Here is a 10230-nt window from a genome sequence, read left to right as displayed (position 1 = left end):
TCCATAAGAACCAAAATATGATCTTGAATATATCCCTCCTGAATTTAGAGACCATCTAAAGGATAGATTTGATGCATTGAACACCAATGACCGAAAACCAGAAGAATTGTGGGATGACATCAAGAACATCATTCATGAAGAAAGCAAGAGGTCATTAAAAATACGAGAAAGAAAGAAAAGACAAAAATGAATATCAGAAGAGACTCTGAAACTTGCCCTTGAGTGAACAGTAGCTAAAGCAAATGGAGGAAATGACAAGATAAAAGATGCTATGGGCAAAATATTGAATGATGCAGGAAACATCAAAAGAAGATGGAAAGAATATACAGAGTCACTGTACCAAAAAGAATTGGTCAATGTTCATCCATTTCAGGAGGTGGCATATGATCAAGAACCAATGTTATTGAAGGAAGAAGTTGAAGCTGCATTGAAGGAATTGGCAAAGAACAAGGGTTCATGAATTGATGGACTACCCATTGAGATGTTTCAACAAATGAATGCCATGTTGGAGGCACTCATCAGTTATGCCAAGAAATTTGGAAGACAGCTACCTGGCCAACTGACTGGAAGAGATCTATATTTGTACCCATTCCAAAGAAAGGTGATTCTACAGAATGTGGAAATTATAGAACAATATCATTAATATCACATGCAAGTAAAATTCTCTGAAGATAATTCAAAAACAGTTGCAGCAGTATAATGAAAGAGAACTTCCAGAAATGCAAGCTGGATTCAAAGAGGACATGGAATGAGGGATAGCATTGCTGATGTCAGGTATATCTTGGCTGAAAGCAAAGAATACCAGAGAGATGTTTTCATGTGTTTTAATGACTTCGCAAAACCATTCAATTGTGTGCATCATAACAAATTATGGATAATATTGAGAAGAACGGGAATCTCCAAACACTTGATTGTTCATCAGGGACCTGGACATAGACCAGGAGGCTGTTGTTTGCACAGAGCAAGGGGATACTGCATGATTTAAAATCAGGAACAGAGTATGTCAGGGTTTATCTTTTCACCTTACTTATTCAATCTGTATTCCAAACAAATAATCCAAGAAGCTGAATTATAGGAAGAAGAACATGGCATCAGGATTGGAGGAAGACTCATTATCAGCCTGTGAAATGTAGACAACACAACTTTGCTTGTTGAAAGTGAGGATAACTTGAAGTACTTACTGATGAAGATTAAAGACTACAGACTGCAGTATGGATTACATCTCAACATAAAAAAAAAAAAAAAAAAAAATCCTCACAACTGGACCAATAAGCAGCATCACAACAAACAGAGAAAATATTAAAGTTGTTAAGATTTCATATTACTCGGTGCCACACAACACCAATGGAAGCTGCAGTCAAGACATCTGACGATGTATTGCCCTAGGCAGATCTGCTGCCAAGGACCTCTTTTAAGTGGTAAAGAGCAAAGATGTGTACTTGAAGAGTAAGGTGTGCCTAACCCAATCCATGGTATTTTCAATCATCTCATATGCATGTGAGAGCTGGCCAATGAACAATGAAGACCAAAGTAGAGTTGATGCTTTTGAGTTGTGGTTCTGGTGAAGAATCGAAGAATCATGAAAGTACCACAAACTTCCAAAAGAACAAACAAATCTGTCCTGGAAGAAGTGCAGCCGGAATGCTCCTTGGAAGTGAGAATGGCCAAACTTTGTCTCACCTACTTTGGTTATATTGTCAGAAGAGACCACTCTCTGGAGAAGGAGATCATTCTTGGTAAATTGGAGGGTCTGCAAAGAAGAGGAAGGCCCTCAATGAGATGGATTGACACAGTGGCTACAAGGTTGGGCTCAGGTGTAGCAAGGATTGTGAGGCTGGCACAGGACCAGGCAGTGTTTCATTCTGTTGTACTTGGGGTTGCTATGAGTCAGAGCCAACTTGACGGCACCTAACAACAAGAAGAATATATATTATATATATATTATATAATTATATATATATATATATATGTTGTTATCTATCAGAAACAATATAATTATAATTTGGTATAATTATTAATTACCCAGAGACATTAGTTTGATGAGCTATTGAAAATACAGAGGTGCTCGAGTGGCACAGTGGGTAAAGCATTTGGCTGCTAACCAAAAGGTCAATTGTTTGAAGTCAAGAGCTGCTCCATGGGAGAAATATGAAGCAATCTGCTTCTGTAAATATTTGTAGCTTTGGAAATCCTATGGCACAGTTCTATTCTGTCCTATAGGATTGCAAAGAGTCAGAATTGACTCGATAGCTGTGAATTTTTTTGGTTATTAAAATTATAATTTTTTTTCCTTAAAATAAATGGCTGTCAATGTATTTTTTTTTTCAGTTTGATGTGAAGTTAATACACACACACACACACACACACATACACTTACTTTTTTTTCTGTGAATACTTACCAACAGGCTGTGAAGAAGAAAGAAGAGGAAAGAAAGTGCCCCTTCTAATGGAATTAGTCATGTTCTAGTTTGTTTCTTTAAGTTTACTAAGCCAATCAGTAAACAAATATAAATTGATGTTTTTCAACAGCCTCCTGATATATAGCTATGAAGAATTCAGGCAGATTTGATGGGGAGGACAAAATAAACAGGTGAACATTAGGTACTACTAAGAATTACATTATTCTCTTAGCATAATAGCACTTGATTATTATCAAACATTTTTAATTTACCATTATAATCTTGTGCTAAGTGCATACTTAGTTATGGAGATGACTGCCTTCATGAGTTGGTCAAGGAAGGCAGGTTGAGGAGGCAACATTTGATTTCAGATGTAAATGGTGAGAAGAAGAAACCATGTAAGATCTCGGGACAGATAGAACGTTCCAAATAGAAGGCCTTGAGATATGCATATTGATGTGTCCAAGGGATAGAACAAAAAAATCAGTGTCGCTGATCACAAAAGGGGTGATAGGCTCAGACATTTAGACAACAACAACAACAAACTCACTGCTGTTGCGTCGTTTCTGACTTACAGCGACCCCTCCTTGGGTTCCTGAGGCAGTATCTCTATGGAAGTAGATTGCCCAATCTTCCTTCCAAAGAGTGGCTGGTGGGTTTGAACTGCCAGCCTTATGGTCAGCAGTCAAATGCCTTAGGCACTACACAACCAGAGCTTCCAGACATTTAGATAGGGGTCAAGTATTTAGACAGTTGTCACATATTTTCCTTGTAGACCATAGTAGGAAGTTTGCATTTTATTTCAGTGGCAATGGAGAGCAATTCAAGGGCTCTTTTAAACAAAGATGTTCTGTGGTATATATCTGATTTAGAGAAATTGTCCTTTCTGATTGTATGGAGGAGGAGTTGTATGTATTGTGTTAAATAAATGAAAATAGAGACAAAAAAGTCAACGGAAGGACATTGCAATAGTCCAGGCCTATGGTTATAGCAACAGACATTTGAGTTGAAGTTTGCATATATTTGGATGTAAAACTTAAGGAGGTTTACTGATGCTCAGGATGTGGGATGTGCAGAGAGAAGAATCAAGAGTGATCCCTAGAGTTTTGGCCTAATTTGAAATGGGGGAGGTATTTACTAGGATAAAAAAGTCTTAAATATGGAGCAGATTAAAGGAAGGAGTGGAGAATGAGTAATTATTTTAGTCATATTAGCGTTGTGATGTCTCTTAGACATAGGTGCAAATGGAGATGTCAAGTTAGCAACTGGATAGATGAGTCTATCTTATCTAGATGAGTCTAGAGATGCAATCTTAAAATTGCATCTTTAGCTCAGATCAGGATGAGTGACCTGAGCTAGAGATGCAATTTTAAGAATCAAGAGCCTGTAAATAAACCAAACCAAAGGCACTGCCATGGAGTTGATTCTGACTCATAGTGACCCTGTTTCCAAGGTTATAAATCTTTATCGAAGCAAACTGCCTCATCTTTCTCCTGCAGAGTGGCTGGTGAGTTTAAAGGACCAACCTTTTGATTAGCAGCCGAATACTTTAACCGTTGTGCTGCCAGAGCTCCTTGAACATGTAAATAGTATGTATATAATTACAAGAGCAGGAGCTCTGGTAGCATAGTGCCTAAGGCACTTGACTGCTAACCATAAGGCCAGCAGTTCAAACCCACCAGCTGCTCCTCGGAGGGAAGGCTGAGCAATCTACTTCCGTAGTGTTACCGCCTTGGAAACCCAAGGAAGGGTTGCTATGAGTAGGGTCCTACTCGATAGCACATAACAATAACAACAACAACAATCACAAGAGCAGGATTAAATAGATCACTGATCCCATGAGGGCAGATAGTGAAGAGTGCTAAGGATACTAAACTTCTTGGGCACATTATGTAAACCAAGATAATACATTATTTTTAAACAAATTTTAGGGAAGAAAATCTATATAGTAGTGTAAAAAGGAGAAGGAAAGAAACCAAAAAACATGAGGAGGACATAAGACATACAGAAAAGTCAACTTTGATAAGAATGTAGTTATCAGTGGCTTTAGGAGCTAGAGGATATTGAGTAGCTACTGTATTTCAGGGGTCTGTTTAAGTTTAACTGCTTTATATCCATTAGCTCCTTCAATTCTCACAATTACTAGCCTCCTTAAGAGGTAGGCATGAATATTAATTGTAATTTTACAAATAAGGGCAAAATTAATTAACTTGTTCAAGGGCATACAGTCTGGAAGTGATATAGTTAGGATCCAATATAGGAGGTGAAACTCAAAAGCCTCTGCTTTTAGATCAGTATATTCATTGATGAATTTTTAAAGCAATTACACTGGTATAATAGAAGAATTTACTATTCCTTCTGCCTGGGACACTCTTCCCCAATTGTCTACACATGCCTCTTTCCTACACTTCCTTACAATCTCTGTACAATGTCACCTTAACAGAGATTCTTGCCCTAATTCTCCCAGTCATTCACTATGTATTTGTCTTGTTTACTGTTTCTTCTTAGAATTTCCCAAATCTTGAAATTATTATATATTGGAATGAGAAAAAATATATATGTGAACAATGACTTAAATTTATTCAATATAATATACCAGTGCTGGGCCTGTGGTTGTAGCTAGATAAAAATTTTAGTGACCAAAATTCTAAATTATGAGTTAGTGAATGAATGAATATACCTTTGTTTGTAATATTGAATGTGTAGCTGATATTGTGGTTGTTGTGAGTAGTTTTTGAGGTGATTCTGACTCGTGGTGGCCCCATGTGTGTAGAGTAGAACTGCTCCACAGGGGTTTCAAGGCTGTGATCTATCAGAAACAAATGACCAGATCCATCATCCAAGCCACGTCAGGGTACATTCAAACTGCCAACATTTTGGCTACTACGCAAGCATTTAACTACTTGTGTCACACAGGGATTCTGCTTAGCTGATAGTAGTGATTTTGAATCTTTAACTAACTTCAACAATCCTGAGAATAACATGATTTTCTCGGATGGGCTTAATCACTGAAAGAGAAGAAGATTCTTTGATTAACACATGATTGGAGTAGCCAGAAAAGAAAGAGGATGAGGAAAGCTAAAATAGAAGGAAGAGAGTAATTTTAATGATGAGTGGCTGAATGAAAGTGGATAAGAGATAAGTAAATCCAGGGGGAAGTGGTTGGATTGGGAAGCCTGCTGGTTCAAACCCACCAGCCACTCCTCAGAAGGAAGCTTGGGCAATCTACTTCTGTAGTGATACCAGCTCAGAAACCCAAGGAGATGTCCCTATGAGTTGGATCTGACTCAACGGCAGTGAGTTTGGTTTGGTTTGATATTATCTCAGCAACAACAACGAAAAAGCTATTTGTTATAAAACAGTTTCTCAATTTAACAAAAATATGAATATATGTAATGTTAGAATTTTTACAACTGAAACATTTAGATTTTAAAATCTCAGTAATTATTTAAAAAATTCAATCAGATCTCTCTGGTTATATCGGCCCATCAGATATAAGACAATATTTTTGTTGTTGTTATGTGCCGTCAAGTCGGACCCAACTCATAACAACCCCTCCTTGGGTTTCCGAGGCAGTATGACTACAGAAGTAGATCGCCCAACCTTCCTTCCAAAGAGTGACTGGTGGGTTTGAACCACCAGACTTCTGGTTAGCAGTCAAGTGCCAATAGATTTCAATTTTTTTCCCATCAGTGATTCTTTGAATAATCCCTATTGACTATGTCCCCTTCTAGTAAGCAGAATAATTACAAAAGATAGTTGGCTGAGGCTATGGCTAAAGTCTCTGATGGTGACAGCTGTGTTTCTTTGTGTATATCTAAATAGCCATGCATGAATAATAGTGACAACTGGAAGAAAAAAAAAAAGAAGAACAAATGTCTTAAGTTTATTGTCAATGTGAACAACTGTCCGATACATCTCTACAAATTAGCTCTTAGTTGCCTTATATATATATGTACATAATTTCAAAATAATTAATGTAATTGAATTTGATGGAAGAAATTAGACTGTGATGAAAAATAAAGAGCCCTCTCAGTAGTCCTGACAGTGTTAGATGTTTATATTTGAAAAAAATGCATATTTTTTAAATTATATTTTTCCATGATGAAAAAAAGGAGGAAAAGTTATCTTTAATTCTCAAATTGATAGGACCATTTAGAAGCAATTTTAAAACGTTAATAAATAGGAAAACCCATTAACATCAGATTTACTGGGGTGGTCAGAATTTGTAGAATGGTTTATTGCAGTTCACTTAGCACATAAGGCATGCATATTGTTTCCAATTTCCTTACACTCCCAGCTGAGTAGTAAAGCTATTCTAAGTAGTGTATTAGTAACAATAATAGAGTAAAAGCTGAAGGGGTTTCTGGAATATCTTAAGAAATTTATTTTTACTTCTGCTGTTACAGCCACTCAAGGCATAATGTTCTTAATGTTGCACTTAGAGACTTCAAGGATCATTTAAAATAAAATCTAAAACAATAAAACATTAGCATTGTTGTAAAGCAGAAAATCAAGTTAAAAATCTGCATTCCTGTGTATATAGACATTTGTATGTTCTCCTGACCTCTGACACAACTATTCCCCTCTGGCCTCTAAGAGATATTTTATTTAAATCAGAGGGAATTCATGATTAAAATAGTTTTTGTGATTTTATGTTTCAATTATATTTAAAGGTTTTCCTTCAATAATATTCAATGTTAAGTTAGGTCCTCCTAAGTACAGTCATCTGAGAGCTTCATTCCATATTAAAAGTGGCTTCCATTGCTAGTTATCCTGTCAGCCTTGCTTTGGGACTCTAAAATCTCCTCATAGATCGAAAGACACAGCTCACTTAATGAATAAGGCAGGAGGTCATGAGAAAAAAGATGATGTATTCCTTCTGTTATAGACATATGTGGGGATATAGATAATTCACTTGATCACCCGAGATATGGTTCTTAAATCATTAATTCATGACCAAAAAAGTAATAACAAAAGGCTTCAAATAATATGGTTAAGGAAAGCATTCTGAGAGGCAAGGAAGGTAAGTAATTGCAACTTTTATTTTGTAACTTAACTAATTTTTATTGATATCTGAATCCAGAATTGTGCTGGACTCGGACATTCACTGCTACACAAGGCACACCTGGTTCCTGCATTCCTGGGACTTAATTTCTAGAATGAAAAATGAACATACATAAAATGGAAACACATAAAAACTCATTATTTTAATTACTATAAAGGACTCACATAGAGACTGAAGTAGTGACTGACAGGAGTGCTACATCTGTTGCTCCCAATGTCAGAAACCATCTCTCTGTAGAGGTGGCAATGTACTTGAAATGAAATATGAGGAGTTAATCAATAGAACAAAAGGGCAAAGAGTAATCAAGAAACAGGAACAGCAAGAGTCTGGAGGCAAAAAACGCTTAAGGAGCTGCAAAAGAAGGCAATTTGATTGTTCTACAATTAGGGTAGCATACGAGGTATGTATTTAGGTGCCATTGAGAAGGCTCTGACTCATAGCGACCCTATGTACAACAGCACAAATCACTGCCTGGTCCTGCACCAGCCTCACAATATTTGCTATGCTGGAGCCCATTGTCATAGTTTCTCTGTCAATCCATCTCATTGAGGATCTTCCCCTTTTTCACTGACCCTCTGCTTTACCAAGGACGACACCCTTCTCTGGGAACTGGTCCCTTCTGACATCATGACCAAAGGACATGAGATGGAGTTTGGCCATTCTCACTTCTAAGGAGAATTCCAGCTGCATTTCTTCCAGGACATATTTGTTCATTCTTCTGGCAGTCCATGGTATGTTCAATATTCTTCACCAGCACCACAGTTCAAATGCATCAGTTCTTCCTTGGTCTTCCTTATTGCCCAACTTTCACATGCATATGAGGTGATTGAAAATACCATGGCTTGGGTCAAGCATACTTTAGTCTTCAGGGTGACATTTTTGCTTTTAAACACTTTAAAGGATCTTTTGTAGCAGATTTGCCGAGTGTAATATGATGTCTCATTTCTTGACTGCTGATTCCGTGAGCGTTGATTATGGATCCAAGTAAAATGAAATCCCTGACAACTTCAATATTTCCTCCAAATAACATGATGTTTCTTATTGGTCTGATTGTGAGGATTTTTGTTTTCTTTATGTTGAGGTGTAATCCATACTGAAAGCTGTGGTCTTTGATCTTCATCAGTAAATACTTCAAGTCATCTTCACTTTCAGTAAGCAAGGTTGTGTCATCTGCATATTGCAGGTTGTTAATGAGTCTTCTTCCAATCCTGATGCCATGTTCTTTTTCATATAGTCCAGATTCTCAGACTATTTGCTCAGCATACACATAGAATAAGTATAGTGATAGGATGCAAACACTGACACACACTTTTCCTGATTTTAAAGCATTCAGTATCCCTTTGTTCTGCTTGAATGACTGCCTTGCGGTCTATGTATAGGTTCCTCATGAGCTTCACAGTGTACAAAGAAAAAAAAAAAAACTCTGGCATAAAGTCAATCTGATCCATAGTGATCCCCACGGGGTTTCAAACGGCTGTAAATCTTTACAGAAGTAGATTGCCTCATCTTCCTTCTGCTGAGTAGCTGGTGGGTATGAACTGCTGACTTTCTGGTTAGCAGCCAAATGTCTTAGCCACTATACCACCAGAGTTCCTTACACAGGGAATAGCATACTGTAAATTTGAAGAGAAATATAAGACTATCTCATGAAGGCCTTTATAGACCAAGAATTTTTAATTTTAGAATAAAAGCTCTGGGAAACAACTGGAGTGTTTAACCAAGATGATTTGATTTGACTCACATATTTTGGACAATGACAGTGAGCTCAGGAAAACCAGCTAAGAGCTGGTACGGTTTTACAGGAGACTGATACTGGTGTCTTGGCTCAGGTGCTCTACTAGAGGTGGAATACAGAGTAAAAAGTCAACATATATTTTGGAGAAAAAACTCTCATGAATGATTGGTCCACTACCGGGAGATAAATTGAAAGCCAAGAATTACATATGATTCCCTATATTTTTTATTTCAGCAACAGGGTAGATGGAGAGTAGTGGACCATTCATGTAGATGGAGCAGAATAGAGAAGGGGAAAATAACTGAGCGTTCCTAAATATTTCAAAGTCTTTTTTATCAATCACCAAACATTCTTAGAATTATGCATATAGTTCAGTTCTTAAGAGTCAGTAAATTCCACAGTCACTAACTTTGTGATCTTTGAAATTCACTTCATCATTCTGAGCCTTAGTTTCTTCATCTGCAATAGAAAGGCTATAAAAATACAGCTTCCTCTTGGGATTGGTTACAAAATGTGCCTGGCACACAATATAATCATAATAAATATCAGTTATCATTGTCAGGTTATTAGTGAATCTTCCTCTAATTCTGACGTCATGTTCTTCTTTGTAAAGTTTGCTTCTCAGGTTATTGGCTCAACATACAGATTGAAAAATCATGGTGAGAGGATACAACCTGACACACATATTTTCTGATTTTAAACTCTGCAGTATCCCTTTGTTCTGTGTGAACAACTTCCTCTTGGTCTATGCAGAGATCACATGATTACAATGAAGTGGTATGGAATTCCCAGTGTTCCAAATATTATCCATAATTTTTTATGATCTATATAGTCTAATGCCTTTTCATAATCAAAAAAAAAAAAAAAAAAGTAAACACCTTTCTGGTATTCTCTGCTTTCAGCCAAGAGCCATCTGATATCAACTATGCTATACTACATGAAAGATCAAACACTAGAGTCTTCAGTATGAGTTATAACTCAGTGTAAAGAAAATAAAAATCCTTATAACTAGGCAAATAAGAAACATT

Source organism: Orycteropus afer, unplaced genomic scaffold (assembly GCF_000298275.1).
Source record: "Orycteropus afer afer isolate SDZICR_OR568_19922 unplaced genomic scaffold, OryAfe1.0 scaffold00007, whole genome shotgun sequence".
In the NCBI taxonomy this organism is placed as follows: Eukaryota; Metazoa; Chordata; class Mammalia; order Tubulidentata; family Orycteropodidae; genus Orycteropus; species Orycteropus afer.
The sequence above is the reverse complement of the archived record's forward strand: the minus strand, read 5'-3'. Positions refer to the sequence as shown.